The sequence below is a fragment of the Mesoplodon densirostris genome, chromosome 5 (assembly GCF_025265405.1).
Source record: "Mesoplodon densirostris isolate mMesDen1 chromosome 5, mMesDen1 primary haplotype, whole genome shotgun sequence".
Classification (NCBI taxonomy): domain Eukaryota; kingdom Metazoa; phylum Chordata; class Mammalia; order Artiodactyla; family Ziphiidae; genus Mesoplodon; species Mesoplodon densirostris.
Genome location: NC_082665.1, coordinates 117,482,987 through 117,496,315, shown reverse-complemented (window position 1 = coordinate 117,496,315; position 13,329 = coordinate 117,482,987). Strand labels below are relative to the sequence as shown.

The following is a 13,329-nucleotide window of genomic DNA, read 5'->3' as shown; positions in this document are numbered from 1 at the left end:
TGTGGTATTGGATTCTGTTTATTAAAATATTTAACTTTTATATTAATATTTATCAGTGATACTGATCTATAATTTTCACTGTCTTCATCAGGTTTAGATATCAATATTAGACTTGCTTCATAAAAAGAATGCTCTTGAACAGTATTTATGGAGCTTTAGGATGATCTAACCTTTCAAGATTTATTAGAATTCCCCCATGATGTCATCTGGGCCTCATATTTTTTGTGGCATAGTTTCCTGATAACTTGCTCTATTTCTTCTAAAAATTTCTTCTTCTATAGAAATCTTTCCATCTCTAATAGGTCAACTTTGGTAAACTGTATTTTTCTAGGAAATTATCCATCTCAACCAAGTTTAAAATTTTATTTATATAAAGATATGCAATATAGTCTTTTATGATTTCATAATATTTCAATGGTTATGTCCCCTTGTCATTTCCTGTGTCTAGTGTTTGTGATTTTCCCCTTAAAATAAAATCAGGTTAGCTAGTAGTTTGTCTATTGTGCTATTTCTTTCTAGATCTTCTGCTTTTCTCTTCTCCACCTTAATTTCTTACAAAAATCTATTTTATTAATTATTTTTATTATAAAGAATATGTATGCAAGTGACAAAAATCTTAAGTAGTTCAGAAAGCATATAATGTTAAAGATACAAGTTCTGTTTTCCCCCAAAGCACTAGGAGGAATGTCAGTTAAAAGAAAAAAAGGCTCAGTTAAGGCATAACTGACATACAATAAACTGCAGATATTGAAAGTATACAATTTGGTAAGTTTTGACATGTGTATACACCTTGAAATCATCACCATAATCAAAATAATAAGTATATCAGTCACTCCCCAGTTTCATGCCTCTTTGTAACCTCTCCTTCCTGTCCTTCTCCAAGCAACCACTAGTCTGCTTTTTGTTAATATAGATTAGTATGAAATTTCTAAAACTTTATATAAGTACAATTATTCAGTATGTAGTTTACTGTCTGGCTCCTTTCACTCAGCATAACTACTTTGGGATTCATCCATGCTGTTGTGTAACATCAACAATTTATTACTCTTTATTGCTGAGTAGTAGTCCATTACATGAATATACCACACTTTGTTTATCCATTCACCAGATGAGGGACATCTGGGTTATTTCCAGTTTTTGTCCATTATAAATAAAGCTGTTACAAATATTCATGTTAAGTCTCTGTATGGACATATGATTTCTTTCCTCCTATCTCTGTCAAAACTTGGTAATGGTCAGTTTAAAAAAACTTAGCCATTCCAATGGGTATGTAGTGGCTCCTCATTAAGGTTTCAATCTGCATTTACCTAATGACTGACTGTGTTGAGTATCTTTTCACGTGTTTATTGGCCATTTTTATATCTTCCTTCGAGAAACGTCTTTTCAAATCCTTTGTTCATTTAAAAATAGGGTTGCCTTTATTATTGTAATGAAAGAGTTCTTTACATGTTCTAGATACAAATCTTTTATGAAATATATGATGTGAAAATATTTTCTCCTAGTATATGGTCTGTCTTTTTATTCACTTAACAGTGTTTTTTTCTTTTTCCCCCAAGAGCAGAAGTTTTAACCTTGATGAAGTCCAATTTATCATTTTTTTTCTTTTATGGATTGTGCTTTTGGTATATTATCTTAGGAATCATTGCCAAACCCAAAGTCATGAAGATTTTTCCTATGTTTATAGTTCCGGGATTCAGATTTAGGATCTATTTTGAGTTAATTTCTGTGTATGGTATGAGGTGTGGCTAGTCAATTGTTCCATCACCATTTGTTGAAAGAATACCCCTTTCTCCACTGAATTGCCTTTGCACCTTTGACCACAGCTATCCATATACACGTGGGTCCATTTACGGATTCTCTAGTATGTTACACTGATCTACCTATCTTTTTTTTTTTTTTTGTGGTACGCAGGCCTCTCACTGTTGTGGCCTCTCGCACTGTGGAGCAGAGGCTCCGGACACGCAGGCTCAGCGGCCATGGCTCACAGGCCCAGCCGCTCCGCGGCATGTGGGATCCTCCCGGACCAGGGCAAGAACCGTGTCCCTTGCATCGGCAGGCGGACTCTCAACCACTGAGCCACCAGGGAAGCCCTGACCTACCTATCTTCATGCCAATATCTTTATGCACACCATCTTAAGTGTATTTTTATAAATTTCAAAATGAAGTAGGGTGAGTCCTTCAGCTTCGTTCTTTTTCAAAGTTGTTTTGGCTATTTTAGATCTTTTGCATTTCCATATGAACTTTAGTATTATTATCATGTCAATTTCTACAAAAAGAACTCCTGGGATTTTTGATTGGGGTTGTACTGAGCCTAAAGTGCAAGTGAACAAAACTGATATCTAAACAACACTGAGCCTTTCAATCCATGAGCATGGTGCATCTCTCCATTTATTTAGGTCTTCTTTAATTCTCTCAGCAATGCTTTGTAGTTTTTAGTGTACTGATCTGCAAATTTTTGGTAAGATTTATCTCTATTTAATATTTTTTAATGCTGCTACAAATAATGTTTTTTAAAATTTCAATTTGGTCTAGTATATAGAAATACAATTGATTTTTGTATATTGATCAATACTGTATCCTTTGATCTTGCTAAACTTATTTACTAGTTCTAGTAGCATTTTTTTTTTTGGTAGATTCTATCAGATTTTTTACATAGACAATCATGTTGTCTGCAAATAAGGACAATTCTACTTCTTCCTTTCCAATTTGGATGACTTTTCTTTCTCTCTCTTGTCTTACTGCACTGGCTAGAACCTCTAGTACAATGCTGAAAACAAGTGGTGAGAGTGGGTATCCTTGACATGTTTCTGATTTTAGGGGGAAAACACTGAGCTTCTTTTATCATTAAGTATGATGATAGGTGTAGGATTTTTAGATTATTTATCAGTTTGAGAAAGTTCTTTTCTATTCCCAGTTTGTGGAGAGTTTAATCAAGAATGGATGTTGGGGGACTTCTCTGGTGGTGCAGTGGTTAAGAATCTGCCTGCCAATGCAGGGGACACAGGTTTGATCCCTGGTCCGGAAGATACCATATCATATGCTGTGAAGCAACTAAGGCTGTGCATCACAACTACTGAGCCTGTGCTCTAGAGCCCGTGAGCCACAACTACTGAAGCCCGTGTGCCACAATTACTAAAGCCTGCGTGATCTAGGGCTCATGTGCTGCAACTACTGAGCCTGCGTGCTGCAACTACTGAAGCCCGCGCGCCTAGAGCCTGCTCTCTGCAACAAGAGAAGCAACCGCAGTGAGAAGCCTGTGCACCACAACGAAGAGTAGCTCCCGCTTGCTACACTAGAGAAAGACCGCACACAGCAACGAACACCTAATGCAGCCAAAAAAAAAAAAAAAAGAAAAAGGATGTTGGATTCTGTCAAAGCTTCTCCTAAACTATGGGGATAATCATATGGTTTTCCTTCTTTAGTTTAATATGGTGAGGTAAACTGACTGCTTTTCTCATGTTAAAATTTACCTGGAATTCACTGGATAAACCCTAACTTGGTGGTTATATTATCTTTTTTATATTAGATCAAATTTGTAAAAATTTTGTTCAGAAATTCTGCATCTATGTTCACAGAAATTGGTCTGTAGTTTTTTTGGTAATGTGTAGTCAGGTTTTGAAATCTAAGTAATGCTGGACTCAGAATAAATTGGGAAGCACTCCCTCTTTTTAAATTTTATGGTAGAAAATGGGTATTATTTCTTATTTCTTCCTTAAGTGTTTGGTAAAATTTATTAGTGAAGCCATCTGGGCCTGGAGTTTTCTTTGTGGAAAGGTTTTTAAATACAAATCAATTTCTTTAACAGATGTAGGGCTATTCAAATTATCTATTTCTTCTTGAGCTTAAGTAGTTTATTCCTTTCAAGGAATTTATCCTTTTCATCTAAATTGTTGAACTCAGTGGTATAAAGTTGTTACTAATTTCTGACTTTTCTTTAAATATTTGTAGATTTTGTTATTTCTCTCATTCCTGATTTTGGTAATTTGTGTCTTCTTTCCTTTTTTCTGATCAGTCTGGTTAAAGGTTTATCAATAACTTTGATCTTCTCAAAGGACAAGTTTTGGTTTCATTGATTTTATCTATTGCTTTTGTTTTATTAGTTTCCTCTCTGATCTTCATTTTCTTCCTTCTGCTTACCACATAATTTCTGCTTTTATTTATATTATGTTCTTCCTTTATCTTTTTCTAGTACTTTACACTAGGGATTTGGTTTATTTATTCTCATTCATTTAAAAAAATTTACTTTATTTAATTTTATTTTTGGCTGCGTTGGGTCTTCGTTGTTGCATGCGGGCTTTCTCTAGTTGTGGTGAGTGGGGGCTACTCTTCGTTGCAGCACGCGGGCTTCTCATTGTGGTGGCCTCTCGTTGCAGAGCATGGGCTCTAGGCACATGGGCTTCAGTGGTTGCAGCGCGCAGGCTTGGCAGTTGTGGTGCACGGGCTTAGCTGTTCTGCAGCATGTGGGATCTTCCCTGACCAGAGCTCAGACCTGTATCTCCTGCATCGGCAGGCAGATTCTTAACACTGTGCCACCAGGGAAATCCCTATTCACATTCATTTTTCTTTGGAAAAGTTCTTAAGGCTATGAATTTTCCTTTGATCACTGTTTTAAATGTATCCCATGGATTCTGATATGTACTACTTTCATTTTTAAGAAATTCTGTAATTTCATTTTGTATTTTCTCCTTCACTTAAGAGTTAAGAGGTGGCTTTAAATTTCCTAACTGGGAGAGAGACTGGCCAAGATGGCAGAGTAGAAAGACCCTGAGCTCGCCTCCTCTCATGAGCACACCAAAACCACAACTACCTGCAGAAGGACCAGGTATGAAAAAGATCAGAACCTACCAGAAAAGATCTACAACTAAACACACAGAGAAGGAATGACAACAAGACAGGTAGGAGGGGTGTACTTGTGATATAATCAAGTTGCACACCCCTGGATGGGTGACCCATAAACTGGAGAATAATTATATTACAGAGGTTCTTCCATAGGAATGAGAGTTCTGAGCCCCATGTTGGGCTCCCCAGCCTGGGGGCCCTGCACGAGGAAGACAAGTCTCCACAGCATTTGGTTCTGAAGGCCAGTGGAGATCAATTTGTGAGTCCCAAAGGACTGGGGGAAATAGAGACTTCACTATTAAAGGGTGCACACAAAATCTCACATGCACCAGCACCCAGGGCAAAAGCAGTAATTTGATGGGAGCCTGGGCTGACCTACCTGCTGGTCTTGGAGAATCTCCTGGAGAGGTGGGGTGGCTGCCACTCACCCTGGGGACACAGACACTGGTGGCAGCCACATGTGGGAGTTTTCTACCATGTGGATACTAGTGTGGGTGGTCGTCATAGTGGGATCCTCCTTATGGCTCATTAGTGCCAAGACCTGGCCCCACCTAACAGCCTGTAGGTGCCACTGCCAGCGCCAGGTGCCAGTGATGCCTCAGGCCAAACAACTAACTAGGTGGGAATACATCTCTACCTATCAGCAGATAGGCTGCCTAAAGACTTCCTGAACCCACAGTCACCTCTAGACATGCCCCTGCCCAAGAGAGGGCCATGATCCAGCTACATCTACCAGTGGGCAGGCACCAGCTCTGCCTTCCAGGAAGCCTGAACTAGCCTCTAGACCAGCTTCACCCACCAGGGGGCAGACACCAGGTGCAAGAAAACCACAATCCTGCAACCTGTGGACCCAGCCTGCCCACAGCAGGCCAACAGAAGCTTTGGGACTCCCCGGACACTAACCAACTGTATGAGGAACCGCTCCGCCACCAGTGATCTGACACCAGCTCTGGGATCCCACAGCCCTGCAGCCAGACTCCAGGACCTGGCTTTGCCTGCTAGTAGTCCAGCACTAACCCCAGGACCTGGTTTCACCCAACAGTGGGTGGACAACAGCCCCAGAGTCTTTTGGGCCATAACTCTGCCCATCAGTGAGCTCGCATAAGCCCTGAGGCATCCTGGGGTTCTGCAGTCACCCACTGTGTGACCAGGCCATGCTAAACAATAGCCAGCAGCCTCTGTACAAGGCAGGGCCTGGCAACCAACAGGGCTAGGGGCCAAGCAAGCCTACCACACTGCCCACATAGTCAGCCTCTCACAACAGAATGACCCCCCTTCATAGGGAGATCACCTAAAGCATGTATCTTGGATGACGAGACAGGAGTGTGCTGCTGGGACACATAGGGCACCTCTTACAGAAGACCACTTGTCCAAGGTTGGGAAATGTAACTAACCTACCAGATACATAAAAATACAAATAGCAACTTAGATAAAATGAGGTGGCAGAGAAACATGTTCCAGACAAAGGAACAAGATAAAACCCCAGAAGAACAACTAAGTGAAGTGGAGATAGGCAATCAACCCAAGAAAGAATTCAAGGTAATGATTGTAAAGATGATTAAAGAACTTGGGAGAAGAATGGATACACAGAGTGAGCAGGTAGAAGTGTTTTTTTGGCTGCTCTGTGCGGCTTGTGGGATCTTAGTTCTCCGAGCAGGGATTGAACCTGTGCCCTCTGCAGTGGTGTGGAGTGCTAACTGCTGGACCATCTGGGAATTTCCAAATTAGAAGTTTTTAACAAAGAGTTAGAAAATATAAAGAACAACCAAACAGAGATGAAGAATACAATAACTAAAATGAAAAGTACACTAGAAGGAATCAATAGTAGACTAAGTGATACAGAAGAATGGATTAGTGAGCTGGAAGACAGAGTAGTGGAAATTACTGCCACTGAAGAGAAAAAAGAAAAAAGAATGAAAAGCAATGAGGACAGTTAAACAGACCTCTGGGACAACATCAAGCACATCAATATTTGCATTACATGGGTCCCAGAGGAAGAGAGAGAGAAAGGGGCTGAGAACATAAATGAAGACATAACAGCTGAAAACTTCCCTAACCTGGGAAAGGGAACAGTCACCCAAGTCCAGGTAGTGCAGAGTTCCAAAAAGAATTAATCCAAAGAGGAACATACCAAGACACGTTGTAATTAAAGTGACAAAAATTAAGGATAAATAGAAAATGTTAAAAGCAGCAAGGGAAAAGCAACAAATAACATGCAAGGGAATGCCCGTAAATTTCTGATTTTTCATCAGAAATTCTGCAGCCCAGAACGAAGTGGCATGATATATTTAAAGTGATGAAAGGGAAAAACCTATAACTAAGAATACTCTACCCAGCAAGGCTCTAATTTAGGTTTGATGGAGATCAAAAGCTTTACAGACAAGCAAAAGCTAAGAGTTCAGCATCACCAAATCAGTTCTACAGCTAATGTTAAAGGTACTTCTCTAGGTGGAAAAGAAAAGGCCACAACAAGAAACAAGAAAATTACAAAATGAAAATACTCAATGGTAAAGGCAAATATACAGTAAAGGCAGTAGGAAGGTTAAAAGAGAAAAGTAGTAAAATCATCTACATCCACAATAAGCAGTTAAGGGTTATATAAAACAAACAGATAAACAGTAATCGTGAGGGGAAGAGAGTACAAATGGCGGGTCTTTAAAATGCATTTGAAATGAAGAGATAAGCAACTTAAAACAATCACGTATACATACAGACTGCTATATAAAAGCCTCATGTTAATCACAAACCAAAAATCTATAATAGATATACACACAAAAAAGAAAAAAGAATCCAAACATAACACTAAAGACAGTCATTAAATCACAAGAGAACAAAAGAAGGGGAAAAAAAGACATGCAAAAACAACTGCAAAGCAATTAACAAAACGGAAGGAAGAACATACATACTGATAATTATCTTAAATGTAAATGGACTAAATGCTGGAATCAAGGATACAAATATAAGACTGGTGTATATGCTGCCTACAAGAAACTCACTTCAGATCTAAAGACACACACAGACTGAAAGTGAGGGGATAGAAAAAGGTATTCCATGCAAATGGAAATAAAAAAAAAGCCAGAGTAGCAATACTTATATCAGATAAAATAGACTTTAAAATAAAGACTGTGACAAGCGACAAAAAAGGACACTACATAATGATCAAGGGATAAATCCAAGAAGACATAACAACTGTAAATATATATGCACCAAACATAGGAACACCTAAATATATAAGGCAAATATTAAGAACATAAAAGGAGAAATTGATAGAACACAGTTGTAGTAGGGGACTTTAACATCCCACTTACACCAATGGGCAGATCATCCAGATGGAAAATCAATAAGGAAACACTAGCCTTAAATGACACAATAGACCAGATGGACTTAATTGATAAAGAGCATTACATCTGAAAGCAGCAGAATACATATTCTGTTCAAGTGCATATGGAACATTCTCCAGGACAGATCACATGCTAGGCCACAAAACAAGCCTTGGTAAATTTACGAAAACTGAAATCATATTAACCATCTTTTCTGACCACAACGCTATGAGACTAGAAATCAACTACAAGAAAAAAAAACTGCAAAAAACACAAATATGTGAAGGCTAAATAATAAGCTACTAAACCACCAATGGATCACTGAAGCAATCAAGGAGCAAATAAAAAAGACCTAGAGACAAATGAAAACGAAAACATGATGATCCAAAAACGATGGCACACAGCAAAAAGCAGTTCTAAGAGGGACGTTTATAGAGATACAAGCTTACCTCAGGAAAAAAGAAAAATCTCAAATAAACAACCTAACCTTACATCTAAAGGAACTAGAAAAAGAAAAAAAACCCTCCAAGTTAGTTGAAGGAAAGAAATCATAAAGATCAGAGCAGAAATAAATGAAATAGAGATGAAGAAAACAATAGAAAAGATCGATGAAACTAAAAGCTGGTTCTTCGCAAAGATAAAGAAAATTGATAAACCTATAGCCAGACTTATCAAAAAAAAAAAAAGAGAGGGGGTCCAAATCAGTAAAATCAGAAATGAAAAAGAAGTTACAACTGACCCACAGAAATACAAAGGATCATAAGAGACTACTACAAACAACTATATGCCAATAAAATGGACAACCTAGAAGAAATAAACAGATTCTTAGAAAGGTACACTCTCCCAAGAGTGAAACAGCAAGAAACTGAAAATATGAGCAGACCCATTACCAGTAATGAAACTGTATCAGTAATGAAAAACCGCCCAACAAACAAAAGCCCAGGAACACATGGTTTCACAGGTGAATTCTATCAAACATTTAGAGAAGAGTTAACACCTACCCTTCTCAAACTATTCCAAAAGATTGCAGAGGAAGGAATGCTTCTGAACTCATTCTATGAGGCTGGCATTACCCTGATACCAAAACCAGACAAAGATATCACAAGAAAAGAAAACTAGAGGCGAATTATCAAGGATGAACATACATGCAAAAATCCTACACAGAAATTTAGCAAACCATATCCAACAGTACATTAAAAGGATCATACACCACGATCAAGTGGGATTTATCCCAGATGCAGGGATTTTTCAGTATACACAAATCACTCAGTATGATACACCACATTAACAAACTGAAGAATAAAAACCATACTATCATCTCAATAGATGCAGAAACAGCTTTTGACAAAATTCAGCACCCATTATGATAAAACTCTCCAGAACTTGGGCACAGAAGGAACATATCTCAAGATAATAAAGTTCATTTGCAACAAACCCACAGCTAACATGATACTCAAAGGTGAAAAGCTGAAGCATTTCCTCTAAGATCAGGAACAAGACAAGGATATCCACTATTGCCACTTTTATTTAGTAGTAGAAGTCCTAGCTACAGCAACCAGACAAGAAAAAGAAATAAAATGAATCCAAATTGGAACTGAAGAAGTAAAACTGTCACTGTCTGCAGATGACATGATACTGTATATACAGACTCCTAAACATATCACCAGAAAACTACTAGGGCTCACCAATAAATGTGGTATAAAGTTGCAGGATACAAAATTAACATATGGAAGTGTGTTGCATTTCTATACACTAACAACAAACTATCAGAAAGAGAAATTAATGAAACAATCCCATTTACCACTGCATCAAAAAGAATAAAATATGTAGGAATAAACCTACCTGAGGAGGTAAAAGACCTGTACTCAGAAAACTATAAGACACTGATGAAATAAACTGAAGATGACACAAATACATGGAAAGATATATCATGTTCTTGGATTGGAAGAATTCATATTGCTAAAATGAGCATACTACCCAAGGTAATCTACAGATTCAATGCAATCCCTATCAAAATACCAATGGCATTTTCCACAGAACTAGAACAAATAAATTTAAAATTTTTATGGAAACATGAAAGACCCCAAATAGCCAAAACAATCTTGAGAAAGAACAATGTATGTGTAGGAATCATGCTCCCTGACTTCAGACTATATTACAAAGCTATAGTAATCAAAACAATATGGTACTGGCACAAAAACTGATATCACTGGAACAGGATAGAAAGCCCAGAAATAAACCCATGCACTAATGGTCAATTAATCTATGACAAGGAGGCAAGAATAAACAATGGAGAAAAGACTTCTCTCTTCAGTAAGTGCTGCTGGGAACACTGGACAGCTACATGTAAAACAATTAAATTAGAACATTCTCTAACACTATATACAAAAGCAAACTCAAAATGGATTAAAGACCCAAATGTAAGACCGGATAGTATAAAACTCCTAGAGTAAAACATAGGCAGGACACTTTCTGAAATAAATCACGGCAATACTTTTTTGGCTCTGTCTCCTAACACAAATGAAATAAAAGCAAAAATAAACAAATAGGACCTAATTAAACATAAAAGCTTTTGCACAGCAAAGAAAATCATTGACAAAATGAAAAGACAACCTACTGAATGGGAGCAGATATTTGAAAATAGTAGAACTGATAAGGGATTAATATACAACATATATACAGCTCATACAACTCAGCATCAAATAAACAAATAACCTGTTTAAAAAATGGGCAGAACTGAATAGACATTTTTCCAAAGAGGAAATGCAGATGGCCAGCAGGCACATGAAAAGGTGCTCAACATCATTAATCATCAGGGAAATGAAAATCAAACCACAGTGAGATACCATCTCACACCTGTCAGAATAGCTATCATCAAACAGAGCACAAATAACAAATGTTGGCAAGGATGTGGAGAAAAAGGAACCCTTGTACACTGCTGGTGGGAATGTAAATTGGTGCAGTCACTGTGGAAAACAGTATGGAGGTTTCTCAAAAAACCAACTACTACTAACTAACTACTAGAACTACCATATGACCCAACAATTTCACTCCTGGGATATACCTGAAAAAACAAAAACACTAATTCAAAAAGATACACGCACCCCATTGTTCATACCAGCATCATTTACAATTGCCAAGATATGGAAGCAACCTAAGTGTCCATCAACAGATGAATGGATAAAGAAGATGTGGTATATATACATAATGGAATACTACTCAGACATAAGAAGAATGAAATTTTGCCACGTGCAGCAACATGGATGGATTTGGAGGGTATTATGCTAAGTGAAATAAGTCAGACAGAGAAAGATAAATACTGTATGACATCACTTATATGTGGAATCTAAAAACACAACAAACTAGTGAATATAAGAAAAAAGAAGCAGACTCACAAATACAGAGAACAAACTAGTGGTTACCAGTGGGGAGAGGAAAGAGGGAGTGGCAATACAGGGGTAGGGGACTTAGAGGTACAAACTATTATGTATAAAATAAGCTATAAGGATATTCTGTACAAAATGGGGAATACAGCCAATATTTTGTAATAACTATAAATGGAGTACAACCTTTAAAAACAGTGAATCACTATAATGGACACCTCTAACATATACAATGTTGTACATCAACTATACTTTAATATGAATAAATAATAAAAATTTTCCAGTTGGCCAGGCTTTCAGTTTTTGATTTTCTAATAATTTATAGCTTTACTGCATTGTGATCACAGTGTTATTTGTAATATTTCTACTTTGTGGGACCTCCTGATATTTTCTTCTCCACAAGGTTTGCAGAAGAAATAGTTTGCTACGATATGGTGTTATTTTTCTATTTATCAATAATCTGAAGTTTGGATATTATTTGTCAGGCTGAGGTGTGTTTTTTAAATTTTTAAAAAATTTAAAAGAAATACAATATTACAAGTAAAGCTAAAGCTACAATTTCCTTCCTTTTCTCCCAAAGGAAAACCACTGAATAGCAGCTACATATACACCTGAAGTAGATGTGTATCATTCCCATGCATTTTTTTTTCCTGGTAAATATTTTTTTTAAAATTGAGGTATAGTTGATGTACAATATTATATAAGTTTCTGGTATACAACATAGTGATCACACTTTTTAAAGGTTACATTCTATTTATAATTATTCCCTGGGCTGTACTATATATCCTCGTAGCTTATTTGATACCCATTCGTGTTTTTATGTTTATGAAAACACGAAATATGTATTAATGAACTACATTATGTTAATTAAAGTTTATAGGAATAGTGTCATCCTGTATATATCCCTTCCAACTTCATTCATTCACCATTATAATTTTGAGATTTATTAATGTGGATACACCTAACTAGCGGGTATTTTAGTTTATTCGCTCTAGTTTCTGTATCCTACTGCATGAATAAATAACAGTTAATTATCCATTCCCCTTTGTTGAGTCCAGTTCTTCACTACTATAAAGTGCTCCAATCACATTATTACACATAATCCTTATGTGTGAATCTCTACTTAGATATCAAGAAATAGAATTTCTGAGTCACAGGTTATGTACATTTATTTGGTATTGCCAAATCATTCTCAAATGAAGTTCTATTAATTCTACCCCCATTAACAGTATCTAATAAGATTTTCTATTTTACCAAATTCTTGCCATCACTGAACATGTCCATTTTTTCGATTTTTAAAACTAATCACAATTAACCAAACCTCTTATTAAAAAAAGGAGCACTTACAGATGGAAAACTGAGATGTTGAATTACTGCTTTATATTTTGTAAGTATTTCATGACTAAGTCTTTAACTACTATAGTTTTGAAAGTATAAAATAATTTGTTGATGTTTATTTTCTTTTTTTTTTTCTTTTTTTTTTTTTTTTGCAGTATGCGGGCCTCTCACTGTTGTGGCCTCCCCCGTTGCGGAGCACAGGTTCCGGACGCGCAGGCTCCGGACGCGCAGGCTCAGCGGCCATGGCTCACGGGCCCAGCCGCTCCGCGGCATATGGGATCCTCCCAGACCGAGGCACGAACCCGTATCCCCTGCATCGGCAGGCGGACTCTCAACCAGGGAGGCCCTGTTGATGTTTATTTTCTAGGCCCAAAGACTGATTTAAGTATAGCAGCACATCTGGAGTACACTGTTTTGGCTTTACCATAAAACTGCCTTAACCCAATGTC

At 37.3% G+C, this 13,329-nt stretch overlaps 1 protein-coding gene across 9 annotated transcripts in view; it reads right to left on the bottom strand.

Moving 5' to 3' along the window:
* Positions 1-13,329, bottom strand: part of DLG1 (discs large MAGUK scaffold protein 1) — a 295,589-nt gene that overhangs the window by 18,447 nt on the left and 263,813 nt on the right. The gene's annotated exons all lie outside the window — the stretch shown is intronic.